Here is a 19,189-nt window from a genome sequence, read left to right as displayed (position 1 = left end):
CTTCATTTCTCTCTGCAGGACGGTGCGTCTGAATGCAAGTTAGAAACTTTCTGCAGGAAACTTTCTCCCCTGCTGCTGAATGTGGTGCAAACATGGAGCCAGATGCAGAATGCTGGCATTTGTTGTTCGTGTTCAACGAGTGAGGTGTGTAGATGCTAAAGCAATAATGAACAGTCTCTCCTAACTAGCGATTTTTTAGGAAATGCATCATTATTTTGTGCTCTCTGACCGCTGATGAAGCTCCTGTTTATTCAGTCTTAATGCTCTGTGCTTTGTCCCCATCAAAACCATTGACAAGTGCTTTGAGACAAGAATTATCTATTTGGCATCTGAACATGTGCCTGCATAGCAGTTAGTGTGATGGAGGTTTGGGAGAGTGGGTGGGGATGGTTTGAAGTGATGAAGAGAAGACAGAAAAGCCTGCAAATGTGTTTCGTTGTGGGTGGACTTAATAGTTTATTTGCGGGCATTTAGTTGCTTAAAAGGCTTTTTGGTAAACGTTGCTGTAAAATGGTTACAAACTTGAGCTGACAGTGAAATGATCTGTGTCTGTGCATCCATAGCATCCTGACGGTGCTCCTGACTCCACTGCACACTGTTTTCTCCACAATACCTGCCAGGAGTGAAGGCCTGAGTAACGAGAGATGTGCTGGGAGAACTCTGGACTCGGATGTTACTTGAAAAAGTTGTTTTGCGGAACAAAAAGATGTTACAAGTTTTTTGGATGGATGGTTTGAATAAGCATTGATGGTAAAGATGTCAGCATCTCAAACCACTCTATCCTGTTGGTCCCCATTGGCGGTTTGATTGACAGCATGTTGCATTTTTTTTGATCGGCCAGTGAATCTATATCAACATCTCAACCCCTATTTTCAATGAGCAAGAAGACTGTCAAGCTGAAATTGACAGTTTCACAGTCAAAACCTTGAAACTGACATCAACCAGCTAGAGTGACACTTTACAATGGAGAATGGGGACTTTGTTGTCCTCCTGCTTTAGAAACAAATGATGCACAGTCTAAGGTTGGTTTATGAGCGGTTACTCCTAACCTGTGCAGCTGGGAAGTTGACTTAAAAAATGTTGATCCCTGTTTTAGTTTTCCACTGAGGGCTTCTCCATAAATGCAGGAATTTGATTTGTGGCGTGTGATATTTATGCTCTCTTCAGATCTGTTGCTCCACAGCAACGGATCAATAATACTTTAGACGCAGCCTGCTCAGGTCAACAAGGCAGACCTACAAAGGTGGATATTATTTACAATAATAAGCATGCTAGTTTAATTACTTCCTCAGTCTATGCGACACTGCCCCACCAGGGTCAGACTCGTCACTCCTACCTTTGCAAAGACCGCATGAACATAATGACTGCAGTTCATTTGAAGGCCAGACGGGCCTTTTAGTGGACTCTTTTCTAAAAGCTGCATTTATAACACGTAAATATTTAAATCCTCAAGATTCTTCGGTGAAGAAAATAATTAATTTTTTCGTCATAAATACATTAAAAGTATAAAAAGCTGACTCGTATAATTCAAAGTCACATTTCAGAGGCCGATCGTGTGCATTTATAATCAGCTCCACAGAGCGCTCAAACATCAAAGCCATTATTCACTGCATTTGTGTGCATTATTTTCGAGCAGCTGTGCATTAGCAAACGCCAAGCAGAGACTGTGAAAGGTTTATAAGCTTTGAACAGAGTGTTTCTTGCATTTATTCATTTTTTTTCCCCATTTCTGAATAGCAGAAAGAGGAAAAAATAGCAAAATATTAACAATTGATAGTTATGGGGTCAGAAACACTAAAGTTTAAAACCAATTAATTTGTTGCACCTTTAAGAACTCACAGTTAAAGGCTCCCTTGGACCACAACATATGGAGGAGAATCTGTTAGTTAACACTGAGAGCAACAACTTGGGAAGAAAACAGAAAACGTCTGACAGGAAGAATTCTCCAGCAGATGTGTTGTTGTTGTTGTTGTTGACTTTGCCCTGAAAAATCTGCTTTAAAGGTGTAAAAATGTGCGACTGGTTAATGAGGCTCCTTTATTTTTTTATTTTTTGGGTCGATACAAACAACTGATCCAGTCTCAAGATTTCTCCCAGCATCATCTGAAACACGCTGATCTGGATTCCATTTTAAACACTAGAAAATGCAGTAAATCTGCAGACATCCTGCAGGCGTTTGTGCAACGTGATTGTGAACAATTTATCACATGTGATGTTGTTTTAATCGCTCTTTGATATTTTGTTTCCTTGTGCTTTTGGGACTCATGAAGTCATTGTTTGTGATGAGTCCTGAAGGACACTTGATAATATATATATAAAACAAACCTCACATATTCATGAATAAAAGCATCAACCCGCACAGAGATATGGCATAAAAAAGGGATAACTGCCTGAGGTATGTAGAAAGCAAGAAAAAAAACACATCAGCCTTAGTCATACTGTTATGTGCGTCTGCTGTTGCCATCAGCTTAATGTATTTAAATATAAAATTTATTGCCCACATTTGTGCTTCTAAACTAAAAAGCTCTCTGTCTAATATGCTCCAATCAGCCTGTCTTTCTCCACAGAAATGTTTTGTTCTGAAGTTTGTTGGAAATTGCAAAAAAAAATGACAAAGTCAAGGAAAAGAAAAGACTTTAGAAATTTATTGGAAAACACAATAAAGTCAAGGTGTAAATTCACAACGCCCACATCCTCTGCCAGGTTCCAAGCACCAAAATTTTAATTCATTCACATCAAGTTAAACTTTCTAATCGCAGCCTTTTCTTTGTGTGAGTCTCTGTGGGTTGAACTACCTGCGGGGGGAAGAAATGTGCTTCAGCAAAAACATTTTCTCTGTATTTTTAATGAGAAATGATTAGAAATCGATACAAAGGAACTCAAATTTTAACTGGAGAACATTTTGCATCACACAATGCTGTAGTTATGGACTCGCCTGGCGCATGGAAAAAGCAGGAGAGGGAAATGTTAATGTTAAAGAACCTTAACAATTTTATCTGCTGTTTGTGAAAATTGACAGGATCTATATGTACATAAATACAGTCTACATTGTCAAATGTATTGGGTCTCACACCTAAACAGCAATCCCTGTTGCAAGATCCCATTTTAGTGTGGCGTTGGCCCATAATATGCAACTGCTACACTTTCAACTCATCTGATCAGACACTGAGGTTGGACAAGAAGACCAAACTCAGTGTTCACCGTGTTCTGTATTTGTCTGTTGGACTGACAAACAGACATGATTCGTCACTCCAGAAAAAAAATGTCGTCCAATACGCTAGAATCCAGATAGGGCGTGTTTTGCGCCACTTTATTTGACACATAATGTCTGAAACATTGAAATCTAATGATTTGGAGGAGTGATGCAATACTGATGCATCACTATATGGAGTACGTTCCAAGGCAGGTGTGTCAAACTCATTTTCATCAAAAGTCTGAATGTTCTTAAAGGGCTGGATGTGCCAGAATACATTGATAAATCCCATTTATCTGTTAAAATATAAATAAATAGCTTTTTTTGTGATTGTTTTAGTGTTTTTTTTTTTTTCTTTTGCAATCAAGTTTGTACATTTTGTGGTGACATTTTAAAAAAACGTATGGCATTTGCGCTACTGTATGATGTTAAATGTGACTTTTCATAACTTGCCACCATATCAATTATAGACTATAACTTCCCATCAAGTAAAACTGAGGCAGCAGTTACTGAAAATCACAATTTTTTTTAACAATATTGAGAAAATTTGCAGTAAAATAAGAACAAAAATTAAGATTTGTTGATTTTGTGTGAATTTTCCAGTGTTGTGAAAAACTGCAAGGATTCATTGATGTCACCTGGAGTTTATAGAGCCACATAAAAAGCTGTGGCGGGCCGAATGTGGCCCCCGGGCCTTGAGTTTGACACATGTGATCCAAGGTATTTGATGCCAAATGATTCCATTTTATCTTGTTAGATTTTATAGGTTTAAAGAGTTGAATATCTTTTTACACGGTTCATTCTTTCACTGCATTGAGTGCTGCAGTGATAGAAGGAGCTCCGTATCTGAATACTTGACCTCCACAGTGGTTTGAATTATCCAGGGGCTCAAGCTGTCGTGATGTGAATGTGGAGGGGATATTTCTGTAATGGGCTGGTTACCCTTGTCGCCGTATCTTAATCAAACTGTACACCCACTGCAGGTACTTTCTGGTTTCCGTCTTTTAAAGCGTTCCCACTGCCATTATTAAAACACTCCAAGAAAAAAAAAATGCAACAACCCATAAATATTTACAAATGTTGATTTATATGTAGACGCACACATACAATGCCCATAAAAATGTCGATTTGTTACCAAGCAAAGATGCAGCTGAAGCAGTGTAAGGTCAGAGGTCATGCATATGTTAAACTGTGCATTTCATGAAGACCTGCGACACGACAAAGCAAAAGCAGAATAAACAACTGAACTGACGGCGCCCACCATCGAACAGGAGATCAGATCTCACCAGAGAATGCTGAGTCAGACCTCAGATCATTGTCTTCCTCATTACATCTCCAGGTTGCTACAGAGAGAGGGAAAAAAGACCCTGACAGCATTTGAAAGCTTTTGGCCATTCGTATTCAACGCCTGCAGCAAGCGTCGTGACAGCCACGGACGCTCTTCTCCGGCTCAAGGTTTCGCGGCGTCACCAGCCAATGTCTTTCCATGAAGACAATCGGAGCGCTGAGTAAAGCGTTTATGTTGATGTCGGAGCAGGAGAGTGAGCTTTGTTTTTAACTTTTCATTTCTGCCAATGAAGTGTCAGTATGTGTGTGTCAGGACTGGGGTTTGGTTTTGCTTCTTCACCCCTCAACTATTATTATGTTGTAGTTTACTTTAGGTTAGCCCTTCATGGTCATTTTAGCTTTATTATTTGAGTTTATATATTGTGGTTAGAATATGAAGGACATTTTCAGTCCTTCATAGTGTTTCTAGTTAGGTTATTCTTTAGTTACCTTGTGCTCAATTGTTCTCATTTGTCTGAGTCCATCTCCATCTTTCTTTAGTGATTATAGTTTATTTTTCTTTAATCCTTCTAGTTATCCCTGTTGTGTTTCTAGTAATGTTTATTTCTTAGTTATTTCATCATCCTGGGTTCAGTTATTCTTACGTGTCTGAGTTTAGGTATAAGTTTCATTAGTGTTTCTAGTTAAGTTATTAAGTCCTTCTAGCTCTTCTCTTGTACTGTTTCTGGCTTTTCCTATCTGGTTACTTTAGGTTGAGTTCTGTTATGTCTGCACCTATAGCCATCTTCCTTTAGTTATTCTAGTTATGTTATTTCTTTGTTGAGATCTTCTAGTCACTCTCGCTCTATGTTCCTTAGTTCTTACGGTTGTCAGATCAGCCGTGTTCCTGTTGAGGTTTGTTATGCTTTTCCCTCATGTCTTTTTCTCTTCTAGTTTATCAGGTTTACTTCAGTCTTCGTGTTTCTTTAGTATTTGAAGTATTTTCAGCTCCCTGTTTCCTCCCTTTTGTTTTCCCCAGCAGATCTCCTCAGCTTCCCTGTGCTGTCGTCTCTCACCTGTAATCAGTCATCTCATCTCGCGAGGTCCATTGTTAGGTTGCAGAACTTACAGGGATCTTTATGAGAACTAAAGCTTCCCTCCTTTACTTTTCCTCAACTTTCCCTGAAGACATTTGGTCTTTTAAGAGAATGAAACTATTACTTTTCTCCCCTCAAACTCACTAGTTTTGATTACTTCAAATTTTGTCTTTTTTAAATAAAGTGCAAAACTACAAACAAAAGTTGGTTTCTTTTGTTGCGGTGTCAAAAAAGCTCATTATTGTTATCATGTTTTAAGTGAATCAGGCCGTGTTAATTTCTTAGATATTTAAATAGATCTGACAGAAAAAAAACAAAACGAATGCCATATTTGATTTTTAATCACTTTAAATCTGCGATTCCAAAAGACAAAACACAAAACCAGATTTGACTTTGAGTTTCAAGGCACACAGCTGGTTAACAGGGAGACGAGGAGAGGAAGACGACGGTGGTCAGGGTGTCCTGTACCAGCTCCCTCATGAGTCTCTCTGCTCTGTCAGCATGTGGGTCTTTTTGTTACATTCAGCCGATGCTCTGGCTCATTAGCAAAACACCCTTATTGCTGAACTCGACTCTGCTGCGCTGCATGAGGAATTTTGTTTTGGAAATTTCTCACTGCGCAGACTTCATTTTCTTATCAGAGCGGTTAAGTGCAATTTGCGTTCAGGCTGACGAACTGCGTGCAACTGTAATTCGCAAATGTTTCAACTTATCCCAGCAGGAAATGCACTGATTTTGTTTTTGGTTTGCCACACCTGAATCTGCATGATTCTCACAGAGCTGCTTCCTTATGTAAGGATGGAGAGTTTTCCCCCTCAAACTCAGTGAGAAGTCTGAAAATGTCAGGCTTTATTACCAACCTGACCTCGGCGTCCTCGTCTAACCCTGGTGTTCTTCGTTGAGACCTTCTCGTGTCTCGGCTTTTAAAAGCTCTTTTATATTACTCGGCAGCCCATCTCACTGTCGACTGCTTTTCATCACCCACTATCTTCTGCTGTCTGAAACATTCAGCGAGCAGGTCACTCCGGGATGCCGTCCAACTGGTCTGAATCTTTTCATATTTCCAACCAATTAAAGTAAAAAAAATAACTAAAAATTATAACAAAAAGACTGAGCCTTCTGGGAGTGACATTTTATTCTACAGGTTTTGTATCGTTATAAGAATGACATGCATCTCATATAGATTCTATTGGTGTTTTTTTTTTTTTTTGTTTTTTGTGAGAAGGCTCTCCACCTAGGGCGCAATAAATCAAGGGGGTACCATTAGCATTTTATATAAAATAATACATCTGATCCATATTGAATTTGGTGTAATCTTTGTCTTACTGTTTTTATTTCCACCTCCAAACACAGCTCTGAGACTGCGGTCGTTTCACACCATCATCTTTTATAGTGTGAACCGATAAGAGATGACATTTGTCTTCTTTTCACCCCCTTTTTTGGTGCAACTGCACCAAAAATGGCCCAACTGCACAGAAAACTGCAACATCTTTGCCAGAAATTCTGAATTTAAAATGTTTTGCTATTGCTTTCTCATCTCTTATTCTCTTAACATAAAGCTCTGTGTGCTGCTGTCCAGTTTCCCTCCCATTAAACACAACAACATTTAAAACCACATTCTAGACGGAGTTTGTTGGAGGGAATGCTTCCTAATAGGAGTCATATGGTGTTGCTGGGTTTTCTTTTGGATGCTGAAAAAAGCCTGGTGCATTGACAGTCTGTCAGTAAGATCACTTTTGACCTCGTTATCTGGCGTTGCATACCAGCGACCCAGTTATCTAAGAGTGTCTTCGAGTTCTGATTGTTTTTCTCAATTCCGATGCCACATCGTTCTTCGTCCAGCCTGCAGCCGCTAAAATATTCAATCCAATGTTATGCCTGAAAATTTAAGAGCACTTTGATGTGCATGATGAATAACCACACCCTTCATGTTGATGTGGAAATTGAACAATATGGAAACAGGAAGAGCAAAGAGTTGCTTCAACAGGGTTAAAAAGAAATCTGACAAAAATATATATATGAAACTGCATGTTAATAAAAAGAAAAATGGCAGTCTGTTGTGCACTTCTTTATTTAATGTGATGCTGTTATCCTTTTTTTCCACACAAACATCTGCAGATTAATGTAAAAGAGAATTCAGACTTTAAAATGCTCTTTGACCTCTTTGGTATTACGATCGGTTGTGCAACATTGCAGACAAATATTTGGAAGTCTGCGTGGCACATCTTTCCACTGGTGCGCCTCTCTTTCGCCTGACTTCCTATTCTTGAGCCAAATGAGCAACACGCTCGTCTTCCTGTTGCTGCACCTTCGAGATGGGAACACCGAGCAGCAGGCCTGATAGTGCAGCACAATATGAGCCTTTGAAAGGTGACCCTCCTGCTCTTCCATATGGCTAACATCTGTTCCACCTCAATGGCTGCACAAGCTGCTGCGAGCCTCACACTGCCAGGAGTTTTCAAAAAACACAACACTGTGTGAAGCTTGGAGGAGTTTCTGTGCATCACGCTGTTGCTTTTGCTTTGCAGATTCTGCCCACTGCGCCACGACGACTGCAGCTTACACCCACCTGCGAAAGAAGCAGTTCAAAGACGACCCCCACCCACATCACCTCACCTTGTTTTTTTTTTTATTTAAATCACATTTTCTCATAGGGACTCTATAATCTCTGTGTTCACCATGGAGGAATGTCGTTCATGAAGGAATTGCATAAAATACAAACCTGTGGTCACGTTTTTTTGGATGGTTGAAAGCACAACATCACCTCTCTTGGGTCAAAACGGAGAAAAAAAGTGATTCGATTATATTAATTTGGAGTCGAGCTCAGAGTTATGTGAAGCTTCCAGCTTTTAGGAGCCTCACAGGAAGCTGAAGTCCCCCGTTTCACAATGAAGAGATCAGCGCTGACTGAGACGAACTGGTAACGTTTCCCACCTCAGAGGAGACTTTCCAAGCTGCAGACTCTTCAACCTCACAGTGAGTCAGTTTTCAAGATTTCAGATCGTTTTACAGAAAGAGACCCGAGGCGGGAAGGGAAGAAGCGAATTGATTCGCCACATAAATCAATAGCCTTACATTATTGTTAAGATGTTTTTTTTTTTTTTAATTATTTATTGGTTATCGCTATTCCCAGTTTTTACCAAGAAACAGCTTTCTTTTTTTGTTTCTGCCATGTTGTTGATACGAATAAACATATTTGTTTTTCTTCAAAGCTTCGGCTCTTGTTTCATCTGGAAAAGAATGTGACTGTGACAATATTATTGGAAGCTAAACTTTAGTGTATTGAGAAATTTGCATCAGATGTGGACTTATTTAAGCATCTCTGTATTCAACTGTAGTATCATTATGAGCACATTATTTACACTTTCTGCCTTAAAGCCACACTCCAGCTCACTCTGCTGCCCCCAACCTCACACTGAATTATTCATTGAGAGCATGTGAACCCATATTGCATACTATCATGTGAAATATCTTGTGTCGCAAGTGGAACCAACCTCACACAAATTATGCATTTTGAAAAATGTTTGTTCTATTCATTTGGTGGTTTTCTGAGAAGTTTTTGCTTGTTTGTTGTCGGTTTATTTTCAATTAACAGTGGCTGACTGCACCTTAATTTCATTGTAATTTGAGCCTCTATTTTATTCTATTCCACTGGCAGTAATCTATTCAATGAATGACCTCAAATATGAAGAAAAACAACAACAAATAAGTGGAAAAAAAATAAATGAATAAAAAGTGTCCAAAAACAGCGAAAATAATCCACATGTTGTGAATTATGTGCATTATTTATTTCATTGGGAGTTTTTTTTAAGGGGATTATTTTGAAAGACCAAACCGGAAATGATCCTGCACATTTTCAGCGGCTTTGTGCAGATGGAGGGAAACACCGATACCTCAGCAGTCAGGCGCTCTCAGTCCCACTCAGTCCAGTCTGCGGGTCAGCAACAGGGGCGAGAATTCATTTAGAAACGCAGGTCTTTATAAACAGCAACAAAACTAAATATATAAAAAAAATAGATATATAAAAGAAGAAGTTGGACTTTATCTAACTGGACCAGAGACTATCTGTATCGTCACAAGACTTTTTTCTTTTTTTTCCCATCTCTGTCTTTCATTCTTCCTCGTTCTTGTCCAACCGGGTTGGATGCGCTCTGGTTCTGCGGACTCTGTGATGGACCGGCCCGGCAGCTGAACAGTGGGCTTGGTGGGGCTGCCAGGTGCGCGCAAGGAGGTCTAAACCCAAAGGTAAAAGAAACCACACTTCTTTCTTTCTTTCTTTCTTTCTTTCTTTCTTTCTTTCTTTCTTTCTTTCTTTCTTTCTTTCTTTCTTTCTTTCTTTCTTTCTTTCTTTCTTTCTTTCTTTCTTTCTCTACCTGTTCATTGCTTCATTCATTCGTCCTTGCCTTGTTTTTCTGGAAACCTTCTGAAACTTTTGATTCTCTTGTTCCGTCTGTCACCAGAAACTGAGATGCTGAACATTTTTTTTGGTTTCGGTTTGTTTGTTTGTTTTTTTGTTTGTTTTTTGCGGTGCTTTAAAAGCTTTGCATGTTTTCATGTAAACGGTACAAATATGAATGATATCTCTGCCTGCACTTTTGTCCCACTGTGGCTGACTTTGTGCGGTTTTTAGCTGCAGTCTTCTTACGCTTTATGTTCCAACTGGCCGCTTAACAAATATCTCGGGAATTTATTGAAATGTGAATGTTTAGTTGTTTTTTTCTCTCCAAGTGATATTTATCTGCCTTTCCTCATTGCTAAAGAGACAACTCTGCTGCTGCAAACCCAGCTGTTTTCTCAGAGGTGATAAATGCTGGACTTTTGACGAGTCCACTGATGTTGCAGCCTTGCTTGATTAAACTTAAGATGCTCACATTTCTTTTCCTGCAGACTCTACCGACTTAAAGTGGGCTTACAATCGTCCAATTATATAGCGATATAATTGGATTATAAAGCGATAGAGTTTTTTGTTTCCTGTATGTTTTGTTTAAATTTGTTGATCATGTTGCTAAGCCGTGTTTGTATCACTTGACACGAAGGACAGCGATTCTCACACGACTGGAGGTCTCAAGCATTTTATTCCATTTCTGTATCATTTTACTCATAAAATTGATGTAGCCCAAATAAAGGATGCATACCAACATTTTAATTTACGCTTTGTGCAAAATTTGGTTAGCCTTGCTTTTGTGACAGGTCCAAGCAAACCAAAGCATGTGCAGTAGAGTTGTGTGTACATGTTTGAACTTTGGAAACACATTGATTTAAAACTTAATGAGCCTTAAAGAGCCGCATTTTCCAGCTGGGGGCACATAGCTATTTATACCAATTTAGCCTAAACTGACTTGCTGAATTCAGTTAGGGTTACCCTAACCCTTTGTATTTACCCCTATAATTATATTTACATGTTCCTAGTTTGATGGCTAGGAACATGTAATGTAAAGATAGATAGATAGATGGATGGATGGATGGATGGATGGATGGATGGATGGATGGATGGATGGATGGATATATGCATATAGATAGATAGATAGATAGATAGATAGATAGATAGATAGATAGATAGATAGATAGATAGATAGATAGATAGATAGATAGAATTATGCAAGCCTTGTAAGGAAATGGCTTCTTTTCCCAAAAATCTGGACACAAAAACACAAGAACTGCAAATGAACAGAAAGGCAATGATGAGAAATGACTAACTCACGTTCAGAGTACCAGCTCATTCTTGCTACTGAGAGTCTCCATCTCTGAGCTAATTTTCTCCTTCAAGCCAGGTACTTGTTCAAGGTCACTTAAAAGTAATCTGTTACGTCTTTTTGCTGTGAACAATTTCATTCTTTGATCCCCAAAAAGTTTCCCCCCATATTTGCGCCTTCCGTAAATTAAACTCCTTCCCTTCCTTTCAAATCTGCTCGCGTCCGTCTTCTTTCCGTCACTTTCCAGTGAGCCGAACTCCTCTTCCCTCAGGCTCATTGTTTTCCCTCCAGACATCAGACGTCTCTTTGTAACAGCACGGGGCCGTCAGGATTTTATTTATCTGGTCAGTATGGACCCGCAGAGGGAACATTTGCAAAAGGACAGTTATTGATTCAAAGAGGCTGGTCTACAAACATGTAACAGGGTGAAATGAGATAATGACTTTTTTCCATTAACTTCTACCAACTGACCTGAAAGCACAAGGTTTCAGTGGAAGTTTTTCAGTCGATATGTGGACAACAACAACGGGCCGTGGTGAAATAAAGACAGGGCGAGTCTTAATCAGCAACATGGCATTTGATTTATTTAATCTTGCTTCAGAATGCATGTTCAGTAACTTTTCTCAGCATTTTCCGACATTGATTTGTGCCATACCTGCTTAATATTTCTCTCAGTGCAATGCGCTGATTAGTGGAATAAAAAATTTAAGATGCATTCAGTCAAGGATAAAATTTGCCACCTTTTCAGAGATTTTAAAACCTCATCAGTCCTTTGACTATCAACGACAAGCTTGATGTTTACACAGATGCTCAGATCTTGTAAGGACTCTTTCTTTGGGTTGCCAGTTTCTGAAAATGCCAGCAATACTAAGAACGGTGCCGGGATCTCAATGCGAAGATTAATAAATGTGCTTGTGCACGACGTTACTTAATCGGTTTATTCATAGAAATCTGTCCGAGGGGGAAAGTACATGTTTTACGTTTATGCGGGTTGAAACCCGATTACACCACAAAAAAAAAAAAAATATTACTGCTGCTGCTGAACCTCCATGCATAAAGAATTATAGTATAAGAAAACAGCCATATTTAAAACCACGCTTGTGATTTGTGAAACTTTTATCTGATTCGTGAAACTTCAATAAAGGTTGATTTCAGTTTTTGTCATGGGGGCCCAAGACTCCTGGCGGCGCCCCTGTTCACACCATCAGCATGAGAATGAGTGACTGTAGTGTGAAATATTTGGAGTCCTCTGGACGAGATAAAGCGCTCTACAAGAACCTACCGCTTAGCATAGAAGGCAATTGACTTAACTGGATAGTTACTGGAAGTGTTGGGGTGGGCTTAAACTACTGCTCTTGTAGAAATGAATAAAAAAATGATTTCCATGAGATCAATGACTGTGTCTGGGTAATGGGTTGAGTTATTTCAGCCACAGGGACACAAGGACTGCGCTTTGTCGCTGCTTTTCAGTCGTGCTCGACATTGTAAGCTACACGAGGAAGATGACGTAAACACCCACTGACTCGACAGCGCTCACTTGAGCAGCCGGTTTCCACCGAGTCCCACTGCGGGCCGCTTCTGATCACAGAGCGGAAATAAAGCCGCCTGATAGGAGCGTAATTAATGAATGAAAGTCTTGCATGAAGATTGATATCTCAAACATTCGGTACGTCGGCTCGCCTCAGAAGTCTTTCATTCTCCTCTGCAGCCAGCATGTGCAGCAGAGTAAAGTCATTACTGAAATCCTGCTTCAAGAATAAATGAAGACAGTAAAAGAAAACCGCACGCACACACACGCACACGCACACACGCACGCAACACATGCACAAGCAATATTTGAAATGTTTGTGGGTAACAAATCACAAATTTGACCTTTGCAAGGCTGATCTGTGCTTCTTGCAGAAACTCCAGGGTTTCAAGCAATGCGTGGCCATCCCCATAAAAATGGCATGCAAAACCAGATGTGCATATTTGATGTCAATTTTCTTTTGTGGGCTCCTGCAATTGATCTGCTTGTTATTTATTTATTAGTGTTGGTTAAATTACAGGGTGAATGAAAAAAAAAAGCCCATGGACTTGTCTATATTCTGCACATCCTCATACATATAGAGTAACGATGCAGCTGAATGACAGGGATTACCTACGGGAGCTCCTGCTTGCCGAAATTTTCTAACATGAAATACCGTCAGGTACAGTGCTGCATGTCAAAGAAAGTTTTTCTTCCTTTGCATATTTATTCTGTTTTGTTTTCTCTTCTTATCTTTTTTTGCCACTTATCAGCAAATTTTAATGTCAAACAAACATAGCCTAATTAAACAAACAACATGAGATCAATGACTGTGTCTGGGCAATTACAGCTTTTAAATAGGAAAAATGGACCAAAAAGGGAACAACCAGCACTTGCTGTTAATCTTTTTACATATGGATCATTTTCAATGTTGGGAATGAAAAGTGAAAGCAGATTGACAGCTTGTTCTCTTTTTCTATGTTTGCATTTGTCTTTCCTTTTTGTTTGGACTCTGGACTTGCAGGTACTGACCAGTCTACTTGGAAAAAGATATCCGAACCAACCTGGCTTTATGGTGAAATTATTTGCCTCCCTAAAACTAATAATAGTTGTGTCACCTTCACAAGTGACAACTGCCTTTATGTGTGTGTTGCCACTGTGAACGTTTATTGAAGGAACCATAGATCAGGCAAACGTGGTTTGGATCCTTTATTGAATCAAAACCTTTTATCCCTTCAATAAAGGCGGGTTGTGTTGATGGTGAAGTGCCAAAGCATTTCCCCACTGCCACACTATCAACACCAACTCTGACTTTGCCACATTAACATGCAACTTCCAAAAACATCAACTTTTACCACATTTGTTCACATAGTAATTTCTCACAGGTCTGGGAGATCACCAGCATGTTTCTGTTGGCAAAAGTGATTGAGGCTCTTGTTTTGTTTTTTTGGTCAGCAGTGGTTTTCAACTTGCAACTCTTCCATGGGTGACATTTTTGCCCAATTTCTTTCTCAGTCTCTTCTTCTGGTTAGTGAACTTATTAGCAACGTCTACAGTGCTTCAGATATTCTTGGTCTCTTTGCGTTTTGTCCGTTTGCAGGTTGCGACTCTTGTTGTGACCTTCTGGAGTTCAAAACACTCAGACTTTCTCTTTCCACACAGAACTTGTTTCTCCGTTCTCTCTCAAGCGTCCTGTGATGGAGGCTGGATTGTGTTTCTCGTTCACGTGTCCAGACAAGTTAAACTTACTCAAAGCCGTCACTTCACAGATCAGGCGGTGTCCATTGTGCGGCTACTGAAGCCGCCTGTCTGAAAAAATGTTTTTAATCGCACGTCATGATTAAACAGTTGGCGATGGTGAGGCATCTCTTCTTCACACGAAAGCTTTTTGTCTTAGTAAATTGACGCCATGTTTGATTTTGAATATTCAATTTTGCCAAGAAGGCAAAAGCAGAAGTCTGGAAGGGGACAAAGAGTTTTTCACTGCACTCCATGCATGTAGCAGTTTCACATGTCACTGGAAACAAAACACACACTGTTGTATGTAGAGAACAGGATCGTGTCAGTGTGTCTATGTTTCATGCGGGCGTGCCAAAAGATGGTCTGCTCTATCAACATGCTTCTTTATGTAATCAACACGAGCCGAGCCCGTCTCCAGACACAGCCCTTGTTGAAACAGCTGATTTGTTTTACTCATAAAAGTTTCCAAGCATGGCATGAACAAACCGAAGGTCCATTTAGTGTTAATTAAAAAATCTGATGGAAAAAAAACCAACAAAAAAAAAACAGCAGTTGCTAAATGGTTGCTGGATTTGGTTTATTTTCATAGATTTTAGCCAAAGATAATGGCTAAAAAAAAATGGCTAAAAAAAAAATATTATTGGAAACTAAAGTTTCCAATAAAAATGCAGTAAATGTGTTTTTTATTTTTATTTCAAAATGCTGTTTATCCAATGGGCCTGATTTTATCTAGCTTGTATTATGGACTCACTTGATTTAGATCTGCTGGCATCATAGGTGGAGAGCCAAATGTTCTTTGTTGTTACTTCACTACTTCACTGCCTCAGAAAACACAGGGTTTTCTGATTAAAACTTAGAAAGTTTCAATCTTAATAAAATCTTAATACATATGCTTTGCTCATATTTGATAATTGGCCCAACCTAAGAGGGACAAGCCAAGTTTGCTTTTCCATTGTTTTCGTAAACCTCTGAGATTTTCCTGGAAAAAAGAATCTGAACCCAATTGCTGAAAAATAAATCATACACGCTCTGTAATTTCCCCATCAAGAATGATAGATTATACAATATAACTATATATAACATAACTTTATATATTCATCACCTTAAGACTCCTGTTTTGTTCTCCATTGCTTTGCCATTGCTGCTCCTTTCAGGCTGTCATTACAACTAGCATCTAGTTTAACATGTCAAAGAAATTATAAAAGGCACTAAGTATAATTGCAGTGTTACGGTGTAGTAATCTGAACTTGTGTAAGGATTTGAGTTTTTCTGTATGTTTATGTGTTTTGTCTGGATTTTGGGCTTTGAACATCTGACAACTTCATTAAATTCTTCATTTACTCAACCTGGGTCACCGTCTCACACCGCAATTTATGACACTTTATGCCACAGATTTGCAGTGACCAGCCTGTCAACCTCCCAGAAGCTGTCTGACCGCAACAGTTCACAGATGATTATTTGCACGAATCGATTTTCTTTGACTGACAGTGAGATTGAAAGACCTGAATTAGTCATTATCTGCGTGCGCCGTTTCTCCAGCTAGTCATCGCCTCCTGAATGATCGCTTTTATGTCACCCTGCTCATTCACAGTAAAGGTTACAAACCTCTTCTTGTTACTCCTTTATTGTTCTGCTGTATGTCTTACTTGATCCTTTTTGATTGCATAATCTCCTTACTCCACATTAGCCGTCTCTCCGTCCTCTTCTACACCCACCCACTCGTCTTGCAAAGCCTCCTCTCAAATTACCTCAAACCGAAACTCCCCACATTTTCTCTGTCCCATCCGTGGAGCATATAATTGAACTTCTCCTTCCTCTGCTCGGTTCACTAAGTTCAATTGATGATGTATGCATGCATGTGTGTGTGTGAGAGAGAGAGAGAGAGAGAGAGAGAGAGAGAGAGAGAGAGAGAGAATGTATTCATCATTTTCTATATTATAGGCTCATCTTTTTTTGTTATGATTTGAGTCTTAAATTTTATTTGATCTTATCAGTTGAAAGTTTAAGATTCATGTTCATCATATGCTTCAAAATAAGTGATGTGTGATGAGATTTTATATGACAACATTTGAAGCAGAAGGAGAAAAAGAGATAGCAAAGTGCTGAACAAAGAAACCAAAGAAAATGCTGAAAATTACATTTTATCCTCATGACTGTGAACTGGGTTTTGCTATCACAATGTTCCACAATATATACATATATATATATATATATATATATATATAATATATATATATATATATATATATATATATATATATATATAAAATGATAACTTGGTTATCATTTTGAGTGATAACCAAGTTTAGGTAATTTGATTATTTCTGTGACGTTTCAGAAACGCAGTCAACCTGTTGATTGCTCAGCCCCCTTTTGTTAAGCGGATAACATGTGGCAGGTGTGAATTGTCGTTGAGCCTTGAGTTCAGACTGGACCATTATCTGGTTGGGACTGGACCTTATGCTAATTCCAGCTGGAAACAGGCCAGAGGAAACACAGGGACATAACTGAACCGGACGATAATAGAAAAGTGCATGGATGACGTTAGCTTAGCAAAAAACCATGCTAACCTCAGATGAAACACACTTTTGTTGCAAATCAGTGTTTCTGAACTTATATTGCAAACAGTTTCTGATAAGTCAGTGGGTATCATAGGTGTGATTTTGGCCGTGACATCACTTGCAAAACCCTCCTCCGTTACAAAAGTAGGAATTACTCTTCAATTGAAATGAATGGACCTCAAACTTGTGACCAAACAAAGAGGAAACACAAGAGAATATGACTGGGTTGGATGTTGCATCGCTGTAAAAGGTTACTTTCTCAAATAAGCATGCAGACATCCTTTGGGGCGACAAGAGCACTTTCCCTACAGCTTGTCGTGTCCCTATAAATGTTCTTCACTGAGTGCAGTCAATGGACCATTGGACACAATGAGGGGAAAGCGATTTAAAGCTGGCGAGCAATCCACAGCCTCAGAGCTGATCCATTATACATGAGGAGCTAATTTATAAAATGATCTACTGTGGGTTGCCCAAAGGAAACAAAAAAAGGGACTATGGAAAGAGAGAAAAGTGGGAAGAATGATGAGTTCAGTTTGTACTGAACTCCTCAGTAGTGAGTCACGTTAAAGTCTGTTCAACCTGCTCTTGTTTTGGGACAAAAAATCCCCGTCTTGCAATCTGCTCCACTCTGTCTTTCCACCCTTTTTTCCCCCTGTTATTTTCAGAGCCAGTAATTTTAAATTAGATAAACATATTAAGGAGTTATCTCGCTAATTAGCCTGTCAAAATTTTTCAAACCCACCAACATCCACGACAGAGTTGGACGATTTAGGAGAATAAATTAAATGATCAACTGAGGCCTCATATCTTTGGCTTCCCATCTTTTGTTCTTCACTCCACAGATCTGCATGCAGGCGGGCTATGAAGGATTTGTATGGGATCTTAAAAGATTTTTATGGTTTATGTTGTAAATCGAGCACCAACTCCTGTGGGCTTTTTTGTTTTGTTTTTTGATGTGACTATGTTTTCCACATTGGCGTTGGTGATTTTGTAAAACATACTTATGCCCTTATAAGTAAAAACTCATGATTCCCATATCTGTGTATTGCTGATTTCTCCCCGTAAAGTACAATATAATTATCAAATTTAACGCCAGCGAACCTGGTACGCTCACGTGTCATGAGTTTCCTCATCAGTTGTCCATTTAAAAGTTTCTTACCTCAGAAAATGTTGTCAGAAGGACATATATTCTTGATTCATTATGAAAAAATTTTAGTGCTCAATTTTTTGTTGTTTTTGAAGTATGAACCTTCTCAAAAATGGATGAAAAATCATGACGGCTTTCATTAAAATCCAAAGAACATGATGCACCCTACTCTGGACAGGATTTAAAGTGGGCGTCACTTGAAGTCTTGCTGTTTGGTCAAAGCCACCGGGTCGGCTGAGGGGTTATGCAAAGCTATTCACAGCGGCTGTCGTAATAAAAGTAATTGGTGGTAAAATAACTCGTAACTGGATTGTTTTGCAGTCCTGTGTGTGGGCATGTGAAGGATTTTTAATCGATTCCATCTCTCACTGAGGTACAAATGATTTAATTAGAAGCAGGAAGTGGGTGTTCAGCATCGAGATCTTTAAGGCGCACTGGTGATGATCGTCTAGGCTGTGATGGAATTTGTTTTGACTGGAAAGTTGACCAGTGTGGCGCACCAGGTGTTCAGTTTGAACCATTATGCACAAACCAGGAGAGATTAGGGTAGAATATTTATAATTTAGGAGGTGAACAAGTAACCTGTACGGTTACAATTTGAGCTCTATGTTGTTTTTCTATGTTGTTTTAGAGCTCACATTATCTGGTTGGTTGGGACAACCAGATAATGTTGCAAGTTTTAAAGGTATTTCAAATTGATGTACAGCATTATTATGCTGGCAGCCGATTGGTGAACTGTGGTGATCAAGGGATGGACCATGGCAGCGATGCTCGATTGTTATGGACAGACTTTGAAAGGTTCAAGAAAATAAGCCCAAAACTATGACACTAAGATCATTGTGGCAGGATGGGTCCACTTTTTTTTGCAGCTGATAGTTAGTGACATAATATCTGGTGTGGCCTTCAGCTGCTGCAACTCCTCTGCTCTTCAAGAGTTTAATATGATTTGCTTTTTAATATGTTATACTGCAAACCGTAATTTTAA

At 39.2% G+C, this 19,189-nt stretch overlaps 1 protein-coding gene across 1 annotated transcript in view; it reads left to right on the top strand.

Annotated features, from left to right (window-relative positions):
• Positions 1-9,455: 9,455 nt before the first annotated feature.
• Positions 9,456-19,189, top strand: part of gcgrb (glucagon receptor b) — a 58,089-nt gene continuing 48,355 nt past the window's right edge. The window contains exon 1 of the mRNA XM_055041167.1: positions 9,456-9,801. The gene's annotated coding sequence lies outside the window, so the exon portion shown is untranslated. The remainder of the gene's footprint in view (positions 9,802-19,189) is intronic.

This window comes from Poeciliopsis prolifica, unplaced genomic scaffold (genome assembly GCF_027474105.1).
Source record: "Poeciliopsis prolifica strain line A6 unplaced genomic scaffold, Auburn_PproV2 SCAFFOLD016, whole genome shotgun sequence".
In the NCBI taxonomy this organism is placed as follows: Eukaryota; Metazoa; Chordata; class Actinopteri; order Cyprinodontiformes; family Poeciliidae; genus Poeciliopsis; species Poeciliopsis prolifica.
This window is presented reverse-complemented; position numbering and strand designations above follow the sequence as displayed.